Here is a 27657-nt window from a genome sequence, read left to right on the forward strand (position 1 = left end):
CCAGGCTCATCTCTTTCCATTCATCTCCTACATTCTATGCTCCCTACATACTGAATTTCTTTTAGATCTTCAAACGCACCATGTTCTTTTCACAAATGTTTGGCAAAACCCACCTTCCCTTATGCTTGACTTATGACTACCCAACCTTCAGGCCTTAAACATTCGAGGAATCTTCCCTGACCTCTCAAGTGCTCTTAAAGCACATTGTATTCCCTCCTCCAACTATTCACTACCCTGAGTTGTCACTGTCTGTTTGTCTCTATCCTCCTCTGAACTGTAAACTCTGGGACAGCAAATTTTTTATCTCTTTTGTAGGTTGGCCTACTGTCTAGCCCACAGCTGATACCCAGTATTTTTAGACTGAATGAGTTAAGAACTAACTTTGGAGTTAGACCTACATTTCAATCCTGGTTCTTTCACTTTTGAGCTACTGTGATCCTCTATCAGATTACTTAAATTGCTCCTAAATCCTAAGTTCTTTTTCTTTTTTTTTTAAATGATTAATAATACCTGTCTTGCAAGGTTGTGACAATTAACTGACATATAGAGAACAGCTAACACATACTCAAACAAAGGCAAGTGTTTGCACTGGTTAAGACTCTTCTGGCTACAAGGACAGAATCTGACTAAAGGTAGCTGAAGCAAAAAGGGGAACTTTTATAAAGCATACAGGACTTTCTTGTGGAATTCAAAGTCATAGGGAAAAACTAGAACCAGGAACTTAAATAATATAAAGTACATTTGTTTTCTTTTTTCTGGTCCTTCTGTCTGCCCCACTTCCAACCTTTTCTTCCTCCTCCCCTCCTCTCCTTCCTCCTCCCCTCCTCTCCTCTCTATTTATTGATCTCACTCCTCCTTTCCCTTCACATGTGTTTGTTTCAGTCTCTCTCCATCTTTCACTTCTGCTACCATGGTTCATCTGTGTAATTCTTCCTCCTATGGCAAAATGGCTTTTTCAACTTTACAGGGTAGAACATGGCTGCCAATAGTTCCAGAGTTATAGCTCTGCATTTTAGAGCTAGACAAGGGATTCTAAGTATGAACTCCACATTCCTAAAGGACTCTAGCCCAGACCCCTCAAGCCAATGGGATCACCACTGAAACATGGCAGATGGAGAAAGTCTTAGAAAATGAGGGAGTTTAGGCAATCAAAACACTCAGGGCTTACTTCTCCATCCATTAAGTAAATGCTATTAATGTTTCCCAAGAATTATTTCACTTCAGTGAATTAGCTATGATAAGAATATATTAGTAGTTAGTCAAGTTTTAAGTTATACTTCTCTGATTTAAGTTCTATATGAACGGGAAATGTGATATTAACATGAAACATGTAAAAAGGATTATTCTCTTTATTTCTAACTCCCTGAACTTCTGATCTAAACAGCTAATAATACAAGAGAGACTAAAGGGACACCGGGTGGCTCAGTCTGTTAAGCGTTTAACTCTTTGTTTCTGCTCAGGTCATGATCTCAGGGTCATGAGATTGAGCCCCACACTGTGCTCCATGCTCACCAGGGGTCTGCTTGAAGATTCTCTCCCTGTGCCCCTTCCCCCACTTACTCTAGTGCTCTCTGAAATAAATAAATCTTTAAAAAAAATACAGACTATAAAAGTATGTATACTATATATACATACATACATATGTATACATATACACATATTATATGTATATACATACTATATGTATATATGTATATACGTATACACATACATACGTATAACATACATATAGTGTACATACTATATGTATACTATGTGTATGTGTGTATATATATACACATACATATGTGTTTGTATATACATACACATATGGAAAAATTTAAGGATATTCTAATAAAGTTTCAAATTATATAGTATACTTCTAGCTAGATATCCAACGAGAGTTGGGAACAGATCTCAAAAAACACCCTTTAAAATGTGAATTAGCACACTCTAAATGCCCTTCTCCTATCTTGTTCCAAACTGAAGAGAAAACCTTACATAAAGCATTTTATAAATGCATTTTATAATAACATTTGGGAAAAATCATCACATAACCTTTTAGTTCTCTAGCAATAAGTATAGATCCAAGGTTATAACAAAACTAAATCTGAGAGCTCAACTTATTCAATTGGAAAATCAGCATAAAACAGAGTGAGTTAACATATCTACTTTCCTGACTCTACACAGATTTTTCTAAGTTTCTTCATGTAGTATCATTTACTGGTTAAGTTTTCACCTGATATGATTAAGATGAAGTGAGTTAACATATCACTTCCTGACTCTACAAAGATTTTTCTAAGCTCTTACATGTATCATTTACTGGTTAATTTTTCACCTGATATTAATATTTGTGATATACAATTAACAAAGTTTTTTAGCTGTTTCCTTTAATAATAAACAAAATAAACAGAAGCTATTTACACTAAAGAAAACAGGAATGCTAAATTAACTGAGTCTTCCCAAATTTCTTATTGGCAAAAATGCCTATGTTGAGACACATTTTGTCACAAATATGGCCAAAACTTTTCTTGCAATTTTAAGTGCCTACGGGACATTTATTAAGCACGATTTCTAATTTCTTCTTGGATTAAGAGCAACTTTTTAAATTTTGACTCTTCTGCCTTTCTCTTCCACTCTTAAAACCCCTTGCTACTAAACTGGACCCACCTGGATATATCCAGGCTGCTCTTCCTACTTTAACATCAGAAATTAGCCACCTTAATTCCATCTACAACTGTAATTCCCCTAGGCTATGTAACCTAATACATTCACAGGTCCTGGGAGTTAGGATATGGATTTTCGGGGGAAGCCATAATTCTGCCTATCACAGTGCCTATAATCTGTAATAAACAGAATTAGTATTCACTAATTCGGTGTAATAAACATGCTACCAAAATCATACTGATCTGTTATGGTTTAGGTAGTGAGCATGTTCTAGCTCAAAATGTATATATGTTAATTAGGTACTAAGGAATGTAACTTTTCTAAATTAGGAGCATGGTTTAATTTATTTAGCTCTCAAAGTAAAACAAAGTCAATTGAGTGAACTTCCTCATCTAACCAGGTCTTAGAGGGAATAAGCCAGTCAGAGATACCATCTTCCTCTTCCCGTATCAAACCTCTGAAGCACTAGCCTTGGGGGGAGAAAGAGAAACAAGTAAAGTTGGCCTCGTTCGAAGTGGCTGGAAGGACAGAAGCACTGTAAAAGGCCTGAATGCTGGTAACAGGCCTGTGGTTGGCATAAACCCATAAACCTGTTTGGATGACACTGGACCCAACTGTTCTTCAAGTGAATCCTAATGAGAATTCAACAGGAAACTGGTCTCAGCAATGACCAAAACTACTAGGGATTTAAAGATGGGAGATTTTAAGTACATGGATGACTTCCTTCTTTGTTACACCAAACATGGAAGGATTTTCCTTTTTTCCCCTCCCTGTAGAGGAAGGGGTGATTGATATAAGAGAACTTCATCTGAGGGAGTTATTTATGAATTAGCCTCCTCTAGTAAGATTTATCTGTAAACCCCTAACTCAATGCTCCTGGCGTTTTTATGGTCATTTATGGTCATTATGGTCATTTGCAGATATGTGCAGAGCTGTGAAAATGTGCCAGAACCACATGTCCCCAGCTCAGGTCAAACAAAGCTTTCATACTGTAAACAAGTGTCCCTTCTGCAGTCTATTTAGTGTCACTTTGGGGTGGGTGGGTGGGTGGGTGGGTGGGTGGGTGGGTGTGTGTGTGTGTGTGTGTTGTGCTGGTGATGTCACTGTTTCAGCACTGAAGTGCTGTCTAGGGTTCTGAAACCAAAAAGGCTGAGGTGTGCCTGACAGAGAATACGTAATACAAGCTTCACTTGGACATCAGTTACGGTGCTATTTGTGAGTTCAATATTAATGAATCAACAGTACACATTAAATAAGCTATCACACATGGAACAAGATTATGAATTGATCAGTTGACAGAAACGTGGAACCTAATCTTGTAATTCCTCTAGGAGCAATGAGTCAGTATTCACTAATTCAGTGGTCACAGTGACTTTCTAAAACACAACTACTGCAAATAATGAAATTGACTATACATGAATATTTCGATAGAAAAGATTTCTAAGAGTCAAAGTTATGCTTTTCTAAAGTGATACATACTGCCAAATTTCCTTCTAAAAAAAATCCCTCTAATAACAAAAAAATTTTTTTTAAATCTAAAATACCATACTTTTAAAATGTTTTTAAAACTACAGCTTCTTGGGGCACCTGGGTGGTTCAGTGGGTTAAAGCCTCTGCCGTCAGCTCAGGTTATGATCCCAGGGTCCTGGGATCGAGCCCTGAATCGGGCTCTCTGCTTGGTGGGGAGCCTGCTTCCTCCTCTCTCTCCCTCTGCCTGCCTCTCTGCCTACTTGTGATCTCTGTCAAATAAATAAATGAAATCTTTAAATAAATAAATAAATAAAATATAGCCTTTTGGGGTGCCTGGGTGGCTCAGTCAGTGGAGCGTCTGCCTTCAGCTCAGGTCATGACTGGCAGGGTCCCAGGACAGAGTCCTGCACTGGGCTCCTTGCTCAGTGGGAAGCCTGCTTCTCCCTCTCCTACTGCTACCCCTGTCTGAGCATGCTCTCTCTGACAAATAAATAAATAAAATCTTAAAAAAATAATAAAATAAAAAAAATTAAAGGCATAGCATCTTGTTTGTTCTATTTTTATTTTTTAAGATTTTGTTTATTTATTTGAGAGAAAGACAGTGAGAGAAAGAATGAGAGGGGAGAAGATTAGAGGGAGAAGCAGACTCCCTGGGGAGCTGGCAGCCCGATGCAGGACTCGATCCTGGGACTCCAGGACCACGACCTGAACCGAAGGCAATTGCTTAACCAACTGAGCCACCCAGGCACCCCATGTTCTACTTTTAAATTACATCTTTAAATGAATTAAAACCTCTAACAATATCCATACTATTTTTGCATTTTAAATGAATTAAAATTCATTCAAATGAATTGTTACATTATATTGTTTTGCCTCAGACAGAAAAAGTATTGAATTTGCTAAGCATATAACTCATCGCCAATTACTAAAACAAATCAGGGGCGCCTGGGTGGCTCAGCTGGTTGAGTGCCCAACTCTTGATTTTGGTTCAGATCATGATCTCAGGGTCCTTAGATAGAGCCCCACATTGGGCTCCAAGCTTGATGTAGAGTCTGCTTGTCCCTTTCCCTCTGCTCCTCCCCCAACTCACATGCTCTCTCTTTCTCAAATAAACAAAATCTTAAAAAATAAATAAAACAAAAATCAATGTGAACAAATTAGGAACAAGTAGTTATGACATTCATATTTTATATGTATTTTTAATAATGTGGATATTATATTCACTACATATCAAAGGGTTTTGATTAATGAGTAAAGGAAGTAACTAAACACAAGGTAATGCAGCAAGAAGTAGTCTGATGAAGGATGTACTGAATATAATCTAGAAAAAAATACATTTCTCTTAATTAGATGACAATGATAGCTACAAAACAACAGATGACACTTAATGAGCAGTTACTGCATTATAGCCTGCTTAGTACTTAAAATGGTTTATCTCATTTAAGCCTCAAAACATCCTAAAAAACAATTACTGTTACTTTTCTTATTTACAGATACAGAACCTAATACACAGAGGGTTAAGTAACTTGTCCAAGGTCATACACCAAGAGAGGCAATAAGACTCCAGAGTCCCAGTGGTTTACCAGTGTCAAAATGAACATATTTAAAGCTTCAAGTTGTATAAACATGTCCCTACAATAGCCTCAGGTATTTATTAAAAATGAAGATTCCTGGCTCTCAGTCCAGGTTTACTAAATTACAATTTCTAGAGGTAGAATTTAGGAGCCTGCATTTCAACAGACAACCCAGGTGATGAAAAGCAACAGTGAAGTCCGAAACCCACCACTTTTAGTATATGACTGACTTCTATTCCTATGCTAGAAGCACATATATTTCTGTGCTAGACACACCCTATAACCAGAAAGCATCTTGCCTTTGCCATCTTTGTGTCTTTGTTCATGTTATTTGCTCCCTCTGCAATGTCCATTTTATTTATCTGTCAAAACATACTCAAATCCCACCCCACCATGCCTTCCCTGAATGTGTTTCTCTTCTCTTGATTTGCCATTGAACTTTAAACCTCAAATACAAAATTTCTTGCAGGTCTATACTAGTAGTATATTTAATAAACAGGAAACTAATAAACAGAGTTTCCTTTTTAACTCCTAAAAAGCTTAATTAATTAACATGATGCCTTGCCTGAAACAGACATAATTTTTTTTTCTTTTAAAGTTTGTTAGGACACCTGAGTGGCTCAGTTGGTTAAGCAACTGCCTTCAGTTCAGGTCACAATCCCGGAGTCCTGGGATCGAGTCCCGCATTGGGCTCCCTGCTCAGCAGGGAGTCTGCTTTTCCCTCTGACTTCTCCCCTCTCGTTCTCTCTTTCTCAAATAAATAAATAAATATTAAAGTTTGTTGAAATGAGGGGGGACGTAGCAGTCGGTTAGGCATCTGCACTCAGCTAAGGTCCTGGGATGGAGCCCCACCTTGGGCTCCTTGCTCAGTTGGAGAGCATGATTCTCCCTTTCCCTCTGCTTGCAGCTCCCCCGGCTTGTGCTCTCTCTGTCAAATAAAAAAACAAAATCTTTAAAGTAGATAAATAAATAAAGTAAGTTTGTTGAAATGAATCCTTTCCCAATCAATGTTTATGACTGGACCCAAAACGTAAATATTAGCCAACAAATTAATGTTTGAATCTGGCCTCTTTAACTGAAGGGAGTGTAGATTTTAAAAAACACAGCACATAGGATAAAAAAATAAATTCAATCCACAATAAATTAACATATATAGGACTAATTCACTAGCTACCTATATCCCATGTAAGCTGTAAAGACTTGATAATGTTATGACTTCAAAAACTGCTCTAGCCTCAAAATACCAGTATAAAATGGGTGACCAGAAAATAACAGTTATATTAGAAAGGCAAAATGCATGGTGACCATTTCCAGAAACCTCTGACATCATCTTAACAATTGAGGGTGGCAACAGTAATTAATAATATCAGTTTTCTGCACCGCTTGTTATATAGCAGCAGCTACTATTTCCATGTAGAAATACTATAGATAGTTGAATAAATTGAATTTTATGGGAAAAAAGTATTTGGATATATCAAATTTTTATATAATTGAGTTCCATGGACCATATCTGTATCGTAAAATCAAACAGATCTGCAGGACATAGGTTCTTAAGAACTTCATTCCATCTACAATTTGAATCTCCAAAGAATATGAAGTTGCCTGCTTTTACTTTCTGAAGTAAAAAATGTGGAAATCGGGGCGCCTGGGTGGCTCAGTGGGATAAAGCCTCTGCCTTCGGCTCAGGTCATGATCCCGGCGTCCTGGGATCGAGCCCCGCATCGGGCTCTCTGCTCAGCAGGGAGCCTGCTTCCTCCCTTCTCTCTCTGCTTGCCTCTCTGCCTACTTGTGATCTGTCAAATAAATAAATAAAGTCTTTAAAAAAAAATGTGGAAATAGTATGAATGGTTTTGTTCTAGTTTGATGAAGTTGTTGCGTTAAAAGGAGATCAAGTTTCTAATTAAAGAACAGTTGATATTTTCTTTCTTTCTACCTTCATATTGCATGATGAGCCTTTTCCCCTGAGCTAAGAATGATCACTTATTCTCAGTCTCAAGTTCCTTAGCATGACTTAAGAATTAAAGCCAGAACACTGCACAATATTTCTGAACTATTCCTACCATTGTGCCCTACTATTTCAATCCTGATATCATCTTTTAAAAACATGTATATGGTAACTATGTGTAAAACATTCTCTAAAATCTTCTTTAAAAAAAAAGAACATGTTTGATTTTTAAGGTTTCTCATATACAGGAGTGGAAGTTTCCAACTATGGAAAACTGTTAGAATTCAACAAGAATTTTTTTACTCCCCAATATTATCTTGTGCTATTACCAAAATCTTAACAGCAATATTAGCAGTATTTGCTTGCTTGTGTCAAGTGTGTAAAAAAGTTTGCTGAACTGAATTACATCAACATTTGTCATGTTATTATGGTCTACATTTTATATTTCTGGTTTGGGGAACAGATATTTAAAATTCCATATACATGAATACCTTACATCTGACTGGAATCAATTTTCTGATTTTTTTTATCATTTACTGAGTACTGACAACAGAATATATGCTATAAGATCTGAGGTAACAGCAACAAAAGAATGTTGTTTGGAGCCCCCGACTGGCTCTGCCCATAGAGCACATGACTCCATCTCTCAGGGTCATGAGTTCCAGCCCTACATCAGGTGTAAAGTTTACTTTAAAATTTTTTTTTTCATGTTTTCCTAAATAAGATAAATACATAAAGTTTTTCATGATCCAATACTCTTGTGTCAAAGAGGAAACAGACTAAATTATAAAATAAAAAGAGTAACAACTTTCTACCACATCAGTGAGCTGCAGCAAAGGCTGTATTCAGAGCAAAATTCATAGCCTTTCACACTTATTACCAAAAAGGAAATAAACAAGGAAAAAATAAAAACCAAAAATACCCAAGAGGATTTTTATTTGTAAATCATACTGAAATTTTTTTCTGTTGTTTCTAATTCGTTAACTTTTCTTTTAATTTTCTGTTCTTTCACTATTATATAAAAAAAAATCCAATATGGTTTCCAAATAAAAATCAGTTAAATAAGTTGCTAGAGTTAATCTTAATCAAAAAATAAAAAACAGTATTAGGTACAGGAAGAGTGCTAGAGCCACTGAGGGTTTGAAAAGACTATTAAAAAAAACTCTACATAACACCATGCTCAAAAAATTTTAACTAGATGAGGGACACCTAGGTGGCTCAGTCATTTAAGCATCTGCTTTCTGCTCAGGTCATGATCCCAGGGTCCCACATCAGGCTCCCTGCTCAGTAGGGAGCCTACTTCTCCCTCTGCCTGCCACTCCCCCTACCTGTGCACATGCATGCTCTCTCTCTCTGACAAATAAATAAAATCTTCAAAAAAATTTAAAAAAAGTTTTTTAACTAGATGAAAAGGATGACTATCCAGGCAAACAGAAATAATAAAATTAGTTCGGTTAAAGATAGGAGACCTAAGAAACCAATAAGCATGAAAATACTTTAAACCTTTTTCAAAAATCTATCCAAAAAAGCACATATTTCATGGGTAAATTAAATTTTCTGACACTTACATGAATAAATTAGTCTTATGCTCTTTAATCTCTTCCAAAGCATTCAGTAAAAAGCTTCCTTCTTATTTTTTTGCTAATAGCCCAATCCTGACAGAGACAGAAAGCTGGGGGAACAAGGGCAAGGTCTAATGAAGAGGCTGTGAGTGAGATAAATCTCTCTCCCCCACCCTCAAGAATCTTCTCTTGAATTGCTAGCAAATATAAGCATTACTTAGTCACTAGCTAATCAGTTTTCCTGGAGAAGTAACTGCATTGAAAATCCCTAATATTCTATAACCACCAAGGACCAGCAGCAGTGTTCTCTCCTCTCCGGCCATATTTGATCACTGAATATAATCTTTTTTTTTTTCAGATCTAGAGTCTAGAACAGTCCTGAAAATGCAGTGCAAATATATGTTTTTCTATTTTCTAATCTTAAAACATATCTAATTTGTCCTTCAATTTTTCTAACTTTTTGATATAAAGATTTAGCCTAAGAGAAAAGTTCAGGCCATTTGTCCTTTAGAGATTGCCAATTTTCATGGTTATAGTATTGTTTCAACAGACATTCTGGGTTATCAAAATACCTGCTTCCCAACCACTCATAATGGAGTAATAGGTGCTAGAAAAATGCCAGAGTCAAAGAGCTCTGGCACAGAACTAAAACCCCTTGGAATTTTCTAAGTGGTAAGAGCAATAAAGGTGAAAGGAACACCTTTTGTTATTCATAATAAGTCTCTTTCACCTACATCTGAGTTTATGTTAATGTGGTGATTTTTAGAAAGCCCTAAGAGTAGAAAGCCCTAAGTTGGTCACCAAGGGACCAACTTATGTTATTAGTTGGTTGGGACTTTCAGCCCCACCACACACTCCCATCTCAGGAAAAGAAGCTGGAGGTTAAACTAAGAACCAACTAAGAACCAACAATCAATGACTTAACCAATTATTTCTATGTAAAGGAGCCTCCATAAAAATCCTAACTGAAAGGGTTCAGAGATCTTCTAGGTTGGTGAACACAAGGAGGTGCTAGGAGGGTGGCTTATCTGGAAGTCTATGCCCTTTCCCACATATTTTGCATTATGCATCTTTTCCACTTGGTGGTTCCTGAGTTGTACTCTTTTATAGTAAACCATTAATCTAGTAAGTGAACTGTTTTCCTGAGTTCTGTTAGCCATTCTAGCAGATTATCAAATTTAAGGACGGAGTCGCAGGACAACTCCTGTTGGACAGAAGCTGTGTGTAACCTGAGAATCCACTATTTGCAACTGGCACCTGAGGTTGGGGGTGGGAGAGCAGTCTTGAAAAACTGAGCCCTTAATCTGTGAGATCGAAGGCTAACTCCAGGTAAATTGTGTCAGAATTGAACTGAAGAACACTCAGCTGGTGTTGGAAAATTAGCTGGTATGGGAAAAACCCCACATGTCTGTTGACCAGAGTATTGTGTGGGTACAGTACAGAGGAAACAGAGTTTTCCTTTAGCTTTTTTTTCCCCTTTCACTACTATGCTTGACAGTGCTCGTAATCACTGTTGTATGCTTCTCTACTAAAAAAAAAAATATGTAGTTTATTCTCAGATCTAAGGACAGTTTTATATTAGAATGTCTACTCATAATATTAACTCAACCTATTAAAAAATAAGAAAAGCCATTTATTTAAAAAAAAATAACTCAAGAAAAAAATTAAGTCAGCATCCACCCTTACTTGACAGGATAAAACCCTCCACAACACAGAAATAGAAATCCTTCTATTATGTATCTAGAGCTAAAGCTCAAATAAACTCTGGTATCATGGCTTAACGGCAAACCCTAGAAAACAGTCTTACTAAATTTATAACAACATTCTGGTCTGTTCTGAAAGTACTAACCAATGCAATTAGACAAAAGAACCAAATAAGATGCATAAATATTAGAAATGAGTTATGGGGTGCCTGGGTGGCTCAGTGGGTTAAAGCCTCTGCCTTCGGCTCAAGTCATTATCTCAGGGTCCTGGGATTGAGTCCCGCATCAGGCTCTCTACTCAGTGGAGAGCCTGCTTCCTCCTCTCTCTCTCTCTGCCTGCCTCTCCGCCTACTTGTGATCTGTCAAATAAATAAATAAAATCTTCAAAAAAAAAAAAAAGAGTTAGGGTTAGAATCATTATTTATGCATAATGATTATTTATGCAGAAAACCTAAAAGAAATGAAAAACCATCAGAAACAAGAGATGTGTATAGAGCAATTACAAAATAGATACAGAAATGGGTTTTTTGTATACAAAAAATAGTCAATTATAAAAATATACTTTAAAAACAAATCATTCAAAACCACACATACTTGCTAAAAGGAATCAATGCTCTTTTGATAAGTGGCTAGAGCAAGGTAGCCTGGTATATCTCACACCAAAAATAAATAAATAAATAAAGTAGTACTCAGAAAATGATGGGAATATATCAAAAGTACACAGGAGGGTGCCTGGGAGGCTTGGTAGGTTAAGCAACTGCCTTCAGCTCAGGTCATGATCCCGGAGTCCCGAGACTGAGTCCCGAATCAGGCTCCCAGCTCTTCGGGGAGTCTGCTTCTCCCTCTGACCTTCTCCCCTCTCGTGCTCTCTCTCACTGTCTCTCTCAAATAAATAAATAAAATCTTAAAAAAAAAAAAAAAGTACACAGAAGCCATCTTGAAGATCTTGCTGGCCAACAACAGAACAAATTTGAGCATCAAAATGAATAAGAACAGGGGCACTGGGTGGCTCAGTTGGTTAAGGGTCTGATTTTGGCTCAGGTCATCATCTCAGGGTCCTGGGATGAAGCCCTACATCGGGCACCCCTGATCAGAAGAGTATCTGCTTCTCCCTCTCCCCTGACTCATGCACACTCTTTCTCAAATAAACAAACTCTTTTTTAAAAAAATGAATAAAGATATTAATGGATTATAACCCGTTGACTAAAAAAAGGTCTATAAATCATTCTGATAATAAACGAGGAATATGGAAAGGTTTTCTCTTACAGAATCTCAACTCACAAATGTAGAAGGAATTATAGAATTAGAAAAGTATTATTTTGCAACCAACATTACAATAATCAACTCAGCCAATCACTGATAAATGAGCTAAAAGTACTTCCTCACCTACTACTTATTAAAAGAGAAAAGTACCAACTTCACAGTGAAGAAGTCTGACAGGTTTCACCTTACCTGAGTTAATACTGCCAAACGCGACAGACTAACAAGAAGTACCTTTTTGTGGCCTATACTGGGAAGGACATGATACCTCTTATATAGCATTGCTGCCCTAAATTCATAATCTGAATCCAATCACGAGAAACACCTAACAAATCCTAAGGAACACTGTACAAAACATGTAGTCTGACTTTTCAAAAACCAGCATCTGATAGAGCTGAACTGTTTAAACTAAAGGAGACTAAAAAGATGGGATAACTAAATGCAATGGATTAGATCCTGGATTATTGTTAAAAGGAATTACGAGGACAACTGGGAAAAATACTGGTTATGGACTGCTGCATTAATTCTTAGGGCTGCTGTAAAAAAAACAAAAAACAAAAAACAAAAAACAAATGGCTTAGAACAACAGAAATTTATGCTCTCAGACCAGAAATTCAAAATCAAAGGTGTTAGCAGGGCCACGTTCCCTTGAAACTCTGGAAAGAATCCTTTCTTGCCACCTCTTAGCTTCTGATTGTTGCTGGCAATCCTTGAGGTTCCTTGGCTTGGGCTGGTTCACTCCAATCTCTGCCTTTGTTGTCACATGGCATTTTCCTCTTCTTAGAAGGACACTGGTCACATTGGATTAGGGCCCACCAGAATCTGGTTTGAATTCATCTTAACTTGATTATATCTACAACTACCCTATTTCCAAATAAGGTCATATTCACAGGTACTGCGGGTTAGGATTAAAACAATCTTTTGGGAAAACACACTTCAACCTACAACTATATATTGGATAACTCTATAATAAAGTTGTTAAGATTTCTAAATTTAATAATCGTACTGTGGTTGTATAAGAAAATGTTTCTTTTTTTTAGGAAATACAGGCTGAAGTACTTAAGGGTATTAAGACATGATATTTGCAAAGAATCTTCAAATGGTTGGGGGTGGTGGTGGAAAGAGTGGGAATACCCATACACATATACATAATGCAGGAATAATAAAATCAAATGTAGCAAAATGTTAACAATTGGTAAATCTGGGTAAGGGAGATCCAGAAGTTCTTTGTACTGTTCTTGCAACTCTTCTGTAACTTTGAAATTATTTCTAAGTAACAAGGTTTTTTCAAACCACACATGAAATAATACCTACAAATAAGTTTGAGGAAAAATGTTTAGAGTCTATATTACAAAAATAAAACCGTGTGATAGAAAGAACCTTAATAAATGGAAACCTGTAACTTTTTAGATGGTAAGAGCCATTATTAAAAGATGTCCATTCTTCCTAAATAAACCTTAATAATTAACATTATCTAAACTAAAATCACAATGAACCTCTTACGGATAAGTAAATAAATGCATAATAATAGCTGGGAAATTTTTGAAAAAGAAAAATGAGATTTGTCCTACTAGTAATCACAACCTCATAGTTCAGAGAATGGGCTCTGAAGTTAGCAAGTTGGTTGCAGTCCTAGCTCGTACATGAATAAATGTAACTTCTTGGGGTGCCTGGGTGGCTCAGTCGGTTAAGTGATTGCCTCTTGATCTCAGCTCAGTCTTGAGCTCAAAGTCATGAGTTCAAGCCCCACATTGGGCTTCACGCTGCGTGTGGAACCTACTTAAAAAGAATGCTGACTCAGTGCTCACTCTGGCAGCACACATACTAAAACTGTAAAGATACAAAGATTAGCACAGCCTGTAGACAAGGATGAAACACAAATTTGTGCAGCATTCCATATTTTTTTAAAAAGAAAATCCTTTCATGAAATAAAATGGCTAAATTTCAGAATATTTAAGCCAAATTTTCTAAAGAAAAATACTTAACTCACAGTGTTTTGTTAGAAATGAATTAGTTGAAATATTTTAAAGTATTTTTCACCATGACTGGCACATAAGCAGTACTCAACATTAACTGCTCTTCTTGCTATAGTTATCATGGTCCTAATCATTAGGCTATGTGGTACTGGCACAGGAATGAAGAATATCTGGAAAAGAACGAAGCCCAAAAATAGGCCTGAGAGTAAACAAACCTCATTTAAAGTATCATTTTATCAATTTTTTTTTTTTTGAAATGTCTACCTGTCTCCATTGATTTCTCTATTACCAAGGCCCTGGGAATATGAGAAATGTCTTTCAGAACATTCAAACAGAATTCTTCTGGACCTAGAAGCCTGAAATCAACTGAAGCTAGATGCCCTCTTAACTATCTATTATCTACTTTCTTACTCTCTTTCCTAGCTTTTCTAACTTAAAGAACATGTTATAGAAGCCAGGAGATGAAAAGAAGACATGGTAGGCATTTCCCACTATCTATTATGTCACCTTCCCTAAGTTGTAGATCTGTGGCTTCCTTCTTACCTCCAGCTTCGAATTTATCTCTAAGAACCATCCACATTGTCATTAGTTTTTTTCTTCTAGGGATCCCATTCTAAAAATCCTATTCATCTTCTGACAATATCCTAAGAGGTTCTTGCCCTCTCTTCTACCTGGCCTTTATTATGAGTTCCTCCTTCTGACTTAAGTTCTATTAATTAAAAAATTAAAATTAAAATTAAAAATAAAAACAAGAACTAAGCCCCAGCAGGAGTGGCTAAGGGGGTGAGAAGTAATGAAGTGAGGAGGAGGAGGGAATAGGGTAGGGCTTATACTCCATCATGATTCCCACTTGCTACTATCCCCACCAAATTCTTTGATATGGCTAATTACTATCTTTTCTCAATCACTAAAAGGACTACATAAATGCAGAGATAATCCACAATTCTTCTCTGACCCCCTCCCATATTAGAGTGCTTTCTAAGCTCTTCATACAATAAGTCTGGGGCATTTTTAGACTTTTCATTACTTTAGGTGGTATACTGCCCATCAGAATCTGAAATCACAGACCCTTACTGGTTTTCAAATATGTTTCCTAAAGTCTAGAGCATACATCTTCTTAAAGTCCAAAATTACTTTCCCTGTTACTTTTAATATAAACCCAGGAAAACATGGTCCCTATCTCCAAAAGTTCTTTCTATACTTTGCGTATCAGTTTTTTCTACTCATCTTAATTAAGTTCAAAACAGCAAATATCTTTACAGCTTCCTTTACCACCTAAACATGAAATAATATTTTTCCAGATTCTCTGCTTCTAAAAAGCAAACTTCCAGAAGGTGCTGGGATGCTTGACTTTTTCCATCATAATTAGTTTGCCTCTGTACTAATACGCTGTCTTAAATCAAGAAGATACCACTTGGGGCACCTAGCTGGCTGGTTCAGTCAGTAGAGCATGCAACTCTTGATCTCGAGGTCATGAGGGCATTCAGCATAGGGCTTACTTCAAAAAAAAAAAAAAAAAAAAAAGATATCATCTTTGTCCACAATTTTCAAATACTCTAACCATGTTTCTATAATCAAATAGTGTATTTCTATATAGATGATTAACATTTTTTTAAGATGTCTAACATTTTTAACATAGGTTAGTAACATAGGTTACTTTCTCTCACCTTCTGGGGCAAAGACAACTATTCTTACACCAAAAATTCATTCTCCCCTTCTAAGGTTGTCACTGTAAGGTAGCCTTACCACGGACTATTTTTCTTAGTCTACATGCAACCAGATATATGCATATAATTCATTTATATCAACATAATGTAAGGGGAACTGGTGTGTGCCAGAGTTTTTAAGAAGCACAGCTGCTAGAGATATAAAGAATAAGATAAAAAGAAAAGAAATCCCCTATTGCACATACTTTTTTTTACTGGTCTTTAACACAAGTCACCGCAAAGTCAAACTTCAGTTTCTCCATCAGGCTCAAGTACAATGTTTATTTGAATTCACCCTGAGCCCTGACGCCACTAGTTTAGCCCTAGGCCTGCTACTCCAAGGAGCCTGCAGTAAAAAGCATCTGTGGTTACACCATGCGCTTCTAATGAGGAGCTAGCTATTTGTTGACATTTCTTTCTCCCATGCCCAGGAGAAGCAAATACTGCCAGCGGACTGTTACACTGTCATTGATTTTATAGCATTTATTAAGTGTCTACATTGTGCTACTGCTCCAGATACTTGAGTTAACTTCTGTAACCAAAACAAAGATCGCCCCCAACCTTCATGGAGCTTACATTCTAGCAGCAGCCACTCCCATCATTTAGACTTGGCACAACAGTTTAAAACCTATCTGCCAACACTTATGTAGACTTAATAAACATGGGCAATGATGGAACTGCTGGAGTGATGTATGAAGGAATTACATTCTATGTGGGATAATAATGCTACAAAATCAACCTAGCATTCCCATTAGAAAATAATGCTCCAGCTTATTAAACAGGACAAAGGGTACATTCTAAGATACAACTGAAGAAATAAAAGGAAGCCAAAGAAGAAAAGGCTTCTAAGGTGGCTAAGAAAATCTTTGTCAACAGAATTTGACAGTGGTAAATGACCAGCAAACAAAATTTCCATTTGGAGCTTTAGATGAGACTTTTTTTTTTTTTTAAAGATTTTGTTTATTTATTTGACAGAGAGAGACAGATCAGAAGTGGACAGAGAGGCAGGCAGAGAGAGAGGGGGAAGGAGGCTCCCCGCCAAGCAGAGAGCCCAATGCGGGGCTCGATCCCAGGACCCTGAGATCATGACCTGAGCCGAAGGCAGAAGCTTAACCCACTGAGCCACCCAGGCACCCCTAGATGAGACTTTTCATCCAGAGAGTAAGGAATGCATATAACAGTAGACTCATAGGAACAAGCCAGGATGGACAAAACCTACTGTTTTCCTCCAGAAAGAAGGAAAGCTTTGAATGGCTGATGAGTCTGTACCAAGGTGTAGGAAACTGCCATCTTATTGACAAGGCAAATTAAAAAGTATGCTCTCTTTCTGCAGCATATCCAAAATGTGATGTAGGACCATTCAGACAATGCATACCTTCCAACTATTTCTATCAACTCATCGAGGGAAAAACGGTTAATTAGTGGAAATAAAGGCAATGCTGCACAACAGAAGTCTGAGCCAGCTTTTGACTCAGAAGGTTCATATTTGAGCATAAACTCAATTCAGGGGAGGAGGAATGACAGGGAAAGAGAGAGAAGCTGATTATATACATGTAGACTCCATATACACTTTACAAACCCAAACTTACAAATGGATACCACTTGCTACAGTTTAGTTAGTATAATACCCATCTTTTGTCTGCTTTGTTCTTCTGTTGAATTAAATTTAGATTAAAAAAAAGAAGAAACTTGATTGGAAAAACATTCAAACATTGTATCCTTGTAAATCCGGGCTGAACATCTTGTTATTAAAAGATAAAGAAAGCTTTGGAATTAGTGTATCAATTTTCCATTACAAAGCCAAACCTACAAAAGGAAAGCATTTGCTAGAGTTTAGTGTAATAACCCATCTTTTAAAGTTCATATATCTGACCTTGATTCCTATTATGAAATACGTACTGCAAAGCTACTTCAATTAAAAAGAAAAGTTTAAGTGGTTGGGAATTCTCAGCCCCAATAAAAATGTACAGTTTAGGGACGCCTGGGTGGCTCAGTTGGTTGGGCTGCTGCCTTCGTCTCAGGTCATGATTTCAGGGTTTTGGGATTGAGTCCCGCATCAGGCTCCTTGCTCGGCAGGAAGCCTGCTTCTCTCACTGCCTTTGCCTGCCTCTCTGCCTGCTTGCGTGTACTCTCTCTCTCTCTGGCAAATAAATAAAATCTTAAAAAAAAAAAAATGTACAGTTTAAGGGAGAAGGAAAAGAAAAGAAATCCTCCCTTCCATCACTGCTCTTTATCCCTAAGGAAGTTGTCTTATAGGGAACAGGCTTCTTGCCAGAGATAAATTCAGTTCTATTAGTCATCACTAGACATATTACCTTAGCTAATTACATATACTTTCTGATACTCAGTTTCTTCACATGTAATATCCACAATTTTATTTCAAAAAGGTATTTCAAATATTTAATTGCAATAAAGCATATGAACTACACATGTAGCAAGCACACCACCTGCCATAAAACGGGTTTTCTTCCTTCATACCCAATGCCTATGACAGTAAATGGGTGGGAAACAGGAAAAAAAAAAAAAAAAAAAGCACCAAGGAGGAAATTATAAACTTCCACATTACATTCATTCCTCATTTTCCTAAGCCCTCTTCTGCTTTCCTCATTTTTCTTTCTCATTTCCAATCTTTTGAAGCTTTCCCACTCCTCCTACTGTCCTATAGGGATAAAGTAGGAAGGAGGCTTACAGTGTCTGGAACAAGCAGGTGGGAGAAGCTAGGGACCCTCCTGTACTTAAATTCAGCTTAACGGCAAGATGTCACCGGGAGGGTCCTGGCATCCTAATATGAAACTCATAACAAAGTGATTTTTAAATGGTGAAGAGCTGGGAAGGTGAGGAGATAAAGTAACTGGAAGGGGATGAGGTCATTCCCTATACAATCAGAGCATTTAGTTGATCAAATATCTCATATGTTCCAAGAGCTCAGATATAAAAAAACAAAAATTTGAAAATCAATCAGAACACATTTACCAATGAAACACTACTACAACTTTGTTAAATTTTTATAAACTCTAACGATCTGCCTAGAAATCTAACCAAAAAGGCTAACCTTCCAGAAAAGACTTCTTCTGGGAAAAGATTTTGATTTTCAAAGATCCAACTGACAAACTTTGGGAACACAAACTACTTAAAATTTTAGTGGCTTTTTCATTTTTTTTCTTTTTTACAAAATTTTGTTTGCAAACCTTAAAAAGCTAACCATTTTCTAATGTCTATGCTTATTTCATTCTAACTAGTAACAAAACGTGTTAAAGAAAAAAATCCAGGACAATTACTCTGTGTTTTTATCAATTAAAAAAAATTAAACGTCTTAACGTTAGTGGTCATTTTCCTGATATAATGTGGCAAAGCTATCATCCAAATAGTCATGATTATCTGTTAACTGACATCACATCTATTTGCTTCAATGAATAAAGCCCTTATCTTTTTAATTTTACTGCTAAATAAATCTGACATGTTTTTACATGTAAAACTTCTAGATAAGTGTTATGGAACGTGCATATGTATCACATGTATCTGTAACAAACTGTTTAGAAAATCAAATCAAGCCTTCCTGCCTAGAGAATTGAATCAGTTTGCTTGAGGCTACAAGTATCTAGTGCAAAGGGACTCATTCAAGTTTCAGAGGTATCACACACTAATACGATAAAAAAACAGAGAAGTGTTGTACTAGATTATCACACTAAAAAGATCTACCAATCTACAAAGTCTGCAACAGTCTCCTAATCCTAGCCAGTGCCATCCAACTGTGAATTCCTAAAAGGCAGCAGTCACGCTGCAAACATTTTTATAACATCAAAACTAGCACAGTATTTGTTACACCACAGGTTTAATAAATAACCACTTAATGAAATAAGGGGATACTATGTTTGCTGGAGAAAAGCCCAGTGCCAAGTCTATGGGTCAGTTTTTTACTACAACCTTTACTTACTTGTTACTTAATTTTATTTCAAATTCTAGATTCTGAAAAGTTTCCTTAAAATATTATCAATATAAAAACTTCAACTGTAACAGAACCATACATTTATATAAGGCTGAAAGGATATCAGAAACCATCTGGTCCAACTATGTCCTGTTTCAAATGGTAAAACTGAGGCATAGGGCATTTACTGAACTGACCAATGCTACATAGCTCTTCACTGTCCAAAGTGGCATTAAAACCCAGATGGCCTTCTACCTTTTAGTCCTTTCCTTATTATACGATGTAGCCTTCTTTGCTCATTTTCAAATGCCTGACAGCTATTATTCTAAAAGTGCTCTTATCTGTAAAATGCTAATTGCAAGAGAACGAATGTAAGAAATAAACTTGCTAAAGAACAATTATAAGTATTAAGTTATGCAGCAAAAGCCACCAACTTTCTCTACTCCACTCCCATTTCTACGTAATGCTAACAAACTGTAAGTTACATTTAAAAACTAGAGAAGAAACTAACCTCCACAATTAGTTTAAGAAAATCTAGAGTTTACGTACTGCTAGGAACATAGGCTGAAACCAGACAATCTTTAAGTTTCAGTAGTCAGTCCTTTCCTCCCAGTACTTCCTGTCTTCACCCACACCCTGAGTAAGAGCAGACATATCCTATAAAATCACATTCTTTTACACGAATTATATCAAGAAAATCAGGACTTCTTTTTCTTTTTGTCCTTGGAAGATATGAACATAAGCCATGATTGTTGCTAGTAACATGGTAGGATGACAAATGTATTTTAGAAAACTCTAGGTTTTCTTTTCTTTTTGCCTGTGGATAGCTTGGGCTTTCTATATTCATTAAAACAGTAAAAAACATTTCTTTAAAATAAATCATATTAAAGACTAGTTTAATTTCTCTACAAAGAGTTTCCAGTTTATTAGAAATACCAAAATGACCTTTAAATTCACATTTGCAAGTGTTTACAAACTGTTTTATAAAATCATTTTCTAGAGCAAAACTTTGAGGTTAAAATCTAAAGAATTTGTTTTAACTTCAGCTTATGAAAAATCACTAAGTTTTATAGATTTTTTTAAAGATTTATTTGTTTATTTGACAGAGAGAGAGACAGAGAGGGAATGCAAGCAAGGAGAGTGTGAGAGGGAAAAGCAGGCTTCCCACTGAGCAGGGAGCCCAACCTGGGGCTCAATCCCAGGACCCTAGGATCATGACCTGAGCTGAAGGCAGACACTTAACAGCTGAGCCACCCAGGCACCCAGAAAAAGCACTAAGTTTTATAAAATTTTAGTAGACATAGATCTTTAAAACATGTGTAGCACGAGTCTGTATGTTATAGTCATAAAATATACAACCACATCTTTGTATACAACTCAAAATTTATTAAGCATTTATTCTACGAGAGACTGTTCTTAAAGACTCATATAAAATAGTTCCTTGCCACATGTATTACTGTAATGGAAAGAAATAATTATGATGTAAGGAAAATATGCTTTCTTACCAGAGGAGTTTGGTGGGAGCACAAAGATGGGAGCCAATATACGAGTGTTTTGCAAAGTATGTGCCACAACGACAATGTGTACTTGTTAACATTCAGGAGTACAGTCTTCCATACCTCCTCCTTCCTTCCAGTTATACAAGCTGGAGTGCTGATTCTCCCAATGCTCCCCATTACCCATCCCAAATTAGCCAACCCCAAACAAAGTTTCAAAGCCAGAATTAGCAAAAAGAATTGTCTCTGTAGATTTTCTGACAGTCATAGTAAAAGAGAGGACAAGATGCTGCTCCTCTTTGCTTAGCAAGTTTATAAAATGAGAAACATTTCAGAAGCAGCAAAATTTGCCTGTGGCATCCTCCGGTCTGGGGCTTGCCATATATAGCTGATAATGTGTCTGTGTTTGTTGATGTCCATCTTCTCATACCCCAGGAATAAAGAACAACAGAAGAGAATCTAGGGTTCCTACTTGCAAAATTCAGGCAGACACGGGATATACCATATGCAAGTAGCTCTAGAAATTATCCCTCTTGAGGGTCCTCCACTTCCTGGGAAAAAGCAGTATGTCCAAAGACCTACACATAAGCTCTCCTGCCACTGCACAAACAGTAAGAGGAGCAGCACTTCTAAGTGACCCAGCTTATAGCAGCATGGAGTATATGGTATAAACTTCAGGGAGCCTGCAGTTACGTATACACACTCAAGCAGGAGAAACTGAAGGGCACTGAGGCTTGGAACTCAGTCTATCAGTATTATCCTGTACTTTGAAATTATACGATTCTCTCTCTTTCCTGGAGTGAGCTTCAAGATTTTAAAAAGAGTAACATCAGGTAAACTCGATCCAGACCAGGATATGTTGCCATCAAGTCTGCTAGTTCCAAGACAACAGTAGTGCTGCTGCAGCCAACAATTCCTTGGCAGAGAGATATGTTATAATGATATTGGCAGCAGCACTGGCTCTTCTCTTTCACCCTCTGCTGTTACTATAGCTCCTTTTGCTAAATCTGCCTCTGAGTTTAGACAGGAGCTGGATGGTTCATAATCACCCAGCAGCTGCAGCTGAGCAATACTCAGCCTAATTGTGGCACTGGAGCAGCTGAGAGGAAGAAAAGCGATAATACATACCCTACCATAGCCACACACAAACTGCTGTACACTCTACCAATAAGATACCAAGATACTTTAATAGGAATAGATTATTATTTTAAGGAAAAGCAGTTGTACTTCTCTGGAAGAACTCTGGATTTGTGTTACAGACCTGTTTAAAATGTGAACTGAAGGTGACCTAAGCCATGTAGAGCACTGAACAATGGAAGATCTTAACTAAAACTTCCTGTAAATATTCACGTAACAAAGCCAGTGCCACAAACATCACCTTTATAACATGACTGAAAGTTCCTGTGATATAAGAATCTGGCACAGATGTGATTTCTTCTTTAACTCTACATTGCAACAATGCAAAGCAACAAAATCAACAACTCAAACAGCAAGCCATTACATAAAGCAAGTAGCATAATACAATAATTCTCAGCATTTTTGAAACTCCAACACCATACTGTCATTTGCTTTCTTGAAACAAAACATACTCTTGTGTTAGGTGCCATATGGCACATCTTCATAAAGCTTAAGTAAATGAAAACTTCTTATGCTGAGAATTTCATGACATCCTTAAGAATATCAAAACTAAGGCCAAAATTACTGATCCAAGGAATTACTGTTACAGAACACAGAGACTGGGGGCACCTGGGTAGCTCAATTAAGCATCTGCCTTTGGCTCGGGTCATAATCTCAGGGTCCTAGCATCCAAGCCCTGCCTCAGACTCCCTGCTCAATGGGGAGTCTGCTTCTCCCTCTCCCTCTGCCCTCCTGTGTGTGTGTGTGTGTGGGTGTGTGTGTGTGTACACACACACACACACTCCCTCGCAAATAAAATCTTTGAAAAAGGAAAACAAAATATTTAAGACTTATTACCTTGATGTGATAGTTTTGTCATTTACATAATTTTATGAAAAATAAACTGCATTTTATATTTGATGACAGAATAGCATCCATTAGTTTAATAAACATTTTGACTATCTACTATTTACCATTTACAATATATAAGCTAAGAGGATTTAAAGGTAGTAAAATCTGGTGTTCTCCCTCAAAATATTAACATAAGTAACATGTTACTTACATGTCAAATTAGTGACAAACACTAGCTAAGATATTACAATTATTATTTAATAAGTCTAATCCTGTTTGCAAAGGACAGCCCAGGCAGTGTTCTTAAAGGCAGTCACTAAATGTTAAGTCCTTTATCCAAGCACCTTATATAATATATTACACACAGGCTTCTTAAAAAACAAACAAAACATTTTATGTGAACTAAAACAGATACAGAAAAGCACATAGAACATATGTATGGCCTGGTGAATATACTAAGGAACACCCTTGCAACCACCACCAGGTTAAAACTCTTGTCACCCCTGCAGAAGCTGGGTCCCAGTCACAACTTCCTCCCATCTCCCAAATCTTTACTTTTATAGAAATCACTTCCTTGCAGGTTCTTAAAAAATACAGTTTTATTTCCCAAGTTTGCATTCCCAGACACCAGAGCTTAGTATTGCTTTTAAATTTTTTGATATTAGGCACTTCTTTTAATTGAAGTATAAATGACATACAATACCCTGCCTGTTTCTATTATATATCATAGGGACTTGATATTTTTTTTGGTTAAGATTTTTTTTTTTTTTTGATAGAGAGAGTGAGATCGCAAGTAGGCAGAGAGGCAGGCACAGAGAGGGGAGAAGCAGGCTTCCTGCTAAGCAGAAAGCCTGATGTGGGGGCCCGATCCCAGGACCCTGAGATCATGACCTGAGTTGAAGGCAGAGGCTTAACACACTGAGCCACCCAGGTGCCCCGGGACTTGATATTTTTATACATCATGAAACACACCCCCCCATAAGACTAGTTACCATTTATCACCATACAAAGGTATTACAATATTATTGACCATATTCTCTATGTTGTACCTTACATTCCCATGATTTAATAACTGGGTTTGTACCTTTTTTAAATATAATCCTAATAGGAACTAATAAATGACATCTATATTAAACACTAGATTGAGAGTTACATATGTTCATTTATAAAAATTACTCATGTTCACAAATTATTCACTGCCTAAAAAGATGGAAATTTGGACTTTGGATTAATAAATCTTATACCATGTGTTGGTAATATTTCACTTACACTGGCTTGTTGCTATTAGCTTAGAACATTTATTCTTTTAACATCATATATCAGGAAGATTTATTTGCAAGGACATTGATTTTTCAGCTTGAGATTTTCCTGAATTTAAAAAAAAAAAAAACTTAAGCCATGTATTAATATTATACTTCAGCCATAAGACAAATTCCACCTATCCCAGGAAGACTGGTCAAAGCCGTAATTTCACTTTCGGTTGAATAGAAAGGAGTCAATTTTGTGGTTTATGAAGTCAGCAAAAACATACTTCAAAATTAAAAGCTATTATAACATTATGGTGGTTACACCAGAGTATATATTCTAAGAGCCTTTTTATCTTTTATTCTGGAAACATGGATATGAACTGTCTTGTGTTTAGATTTAGATCAAAGGCAATTGTTTCGTTTTTTTTTTTTCAAATTTGGGACGCTATGAATTGTCAACCAGCATTCAAAATCTCCACTGAGGTTTAGGTAATGTCCCCAAATTTAAAATAATTAAACTTCCTTTTCTGAAATGTCAACTATGACAGGAGTCTCACATATTAGCAAAACATTACGTATGGCTTAGTGAAATACAGCTTTCTTACAGAATATATGAGAATCATGTTTGATGCACACAAGATCCTCTTTCTCCTAAAGACACTCCTTCATAACCTGCCCATTCCAAATGTTTTCTGTCCACTGTATGCCACTGCCCTCATTATTAGATTTACCAGGTACTATGCCTTAAATGCATAGTTACATGTACACATTTAGTAATATTTTCCTTAGTGTGTAACTTAACTTTAGAGATTTAACAAGATGGTTTAAATATACTCAGAATTATGGAGATACACTCTATGGAGATTACACTGTAAGCCTACAGTTACAAGGACACAAATGTACTACAATCAAATGCATATGTGTAATTATGTATGTGAAAGCACACCATGAAACACATATACATAATGGCATGAACATAAAGCTGCGGTTCCATTATATTTCTCACTTCTTTAATAATTTATAAATTGTTAGAACGTGTATTATTCCATGCCTGTTTCAATAATTACGCAGAAAACAATTCAACCAAATGAGAACTATGTTGTGTCCCACTCAATACAAAACAAAAATTAAAGCGATCCCTGCATTGGATTTATTTTCCACTCGCAAAACAAAAATTAAAGCAATCCCTACATCGGAGTTGGTTTTCGAAGAGCTCCTTAAAACGACGCTGTCCCATGCCCAATAAAGCAAAAACTGGAAGCAATTATCAAGAAGAAAAACACACTTTAAAACAAAATTTTCTGTAACATGTGGACAGAGAACAGAACCAAATGGGAGGCTGAGTGGCATAATACTGTAAAAGTGGATGCCGAATGGCATACGTCCCAACCCCCAACCCAAAACAAAGGAAAACTTTAACATGTTGCGGTTTTCAATCAAACCAAGTAAAGCGAGAGGCTCACCCACTCGCCCCCACACACACCCACGTCCGCTCTCCCAGCACAGTTGCCACCCGGCGTCAGCTAACACGGAGACCCTCAAGCTCCGGGACAGAAAAGGGCCGCCGGTATCGGCCCTCAGTCCCGCGGACCAAGCCAAAATTAACCTCGCCCCCAGGCACCGATGGGAGGTAGCGTACCGCTCCAAGGACCTTAAGTCGGACTTGGGCGGGACCGGGAAGGACTGGACGGGGCGGAGACGAGTCAGGGGGCAAGCAGGTAGCGCCGGGAAGGAGACACGCCCGCCAGGCGAGCCGGGACGGGGGAGGGGAGAAGTTTCTCCCCAACTTCCCGACTCGGAGCCTGCGGGGGCGGGGAGCGCCGGCGCCTTTGCGCGCGGGCGGGCGCCGGGGCCTAACACTGCCCGGGCCGGGGTCGGCCGCCTCCGTCCGCGGGGCCCTGCCGGGTACTTACCTGCCCTCCAGCCGCGCTCTCATGAGTCGCCGCTACCGCGGCTCGGGCTGGCGAGGAGGGGGCGGCGGGCGGAGGCGAGGCCCGCGGGGCCCTCTCCCTCCTCCACCTCCTCGTCCCGAGCGCCCGGCTGTAGCGACGACGGCACAGCCGCCCCGCACTCGTTACTTCAGGAGGAGGGAATTCCCGGGCTCCCCCACCCCTCGGCCTCACTCTCCACCTCCACTGCGCGCGGCGCCCGCCCTCACTCCCGGCTCCGCCCCTCCTCGGCGGGGGCGGGGCAGGGGCGAGGGCGGGGGCTGCGGCTACCTGCGCGCGCGGCCGGCCTGCTCACCGGAACTCGCGCCGCGCCCGCCCGGGCTCGAGCGCCCCCCGCCTTCCGGCGCCGGCGCGTTCCGCGAGCTGCGGGCGGTCCCCTCTCTGTCCCCGTCGGCTGCTGGTCCGACTCACTTATCTGGACCCAACATGGCGGCAGGGTCCGGGGCGGATTCCCGAGGCGGCGCAGGCTGAGGGGGCGTGAGGAGGTGGCGCTTCTTGCACACGGAGAGCGGACCCACAGCGCCCCCTCCCCTTCCGCGGACCTTGAGGCCGCGGACTTGCCTGCCCCTGGAGATGGAGTGAGGGGCGCAGCTTCCGCCCCCTCTGCCTTTCTCCATTCCCCTTGCCCCGTTCTCTAGTGCCGAAGGCTTTGGGGCTTTGTTTGTTTTTGTGGGGGAGGACAGGGTTGAGTTATTTTGGTTGACTGTTTGCTTTTTAGTACTATGCTTCCGCACCCTTTGTCGCTGATAGTAAAATCTCAGCCCAGCCGCGTGAGCCGGGGGGGCGTTCCTAACGCTCTCATCACCTGCCTGATCGCCGTCTAAAAACGCTCGCGTCTGGCCTCCTTCCGAGCCGGTGATCCTGTCCCAACCCCTGGAGCTTCCTGTTGATTGTTGGTTGAACTAGCCTTGCGGAGAGAGAGAACCGAAGCTGAGTTCCCTCGGCGACTCTCCCAGTAATGGTGGCCTTGGCTTATCTGGAGACAATGTATTCTTGTATGGTCCCGGCAACTTCCCAGTGAGGGACAGGTATTAATAATCCTGTTTGACAGCTGTGGAAACTGAGGCTGCGACCCTGAAAGTGCAGCAGCCACAACTAGAATTCTGCTAATATCAATCCAAGCACCTTTCCTGCCTACCCAGTAGCCAGTCCCTGAAAGAGAAGGGAGAGGATCCAGAAGAACAGGGATAAAGATGAGGATTAGTCAGTGTTGGAACAGGCTGAATATTG

The 27657-nt window shown here is 38.5% G+C and overlaps 1 protein-coding gene across 1 annotated transcript in view; it reads right to left on the reverse strand.

Annotated features, from left to right (window-relative positions):
* YES1 (YES proto-oncogene 1, Src family tyrosine kinase) overlaps positions 1-26631 on the reverse strand; it is a 49901-nt gene extending 23270 nt beyond the window's left edge. Inside the window, exon 1 of the mRNA XM_080821106.1 lies at positions 26392-26631. The gene's annotated coding sequence lies outside the window, so the exon portion shown is untranslated. The remainder of the gene's footprint in view (positions 1-26391) is intronic.
* Positions 26632-27657: the final 1026 nt, after the last annotated feature.

This window comes from Martes martes (assembly GCF_963455335.1).
Source record: "Martes martes genome assembly, chromosome: 13".
In the NCBI taxonomy this organism is placed as follows: Eukaryota; Metazoa; Chordata; class Mammalia; order Carnivora; family Mustelidae; genus Martes; species Martes martes.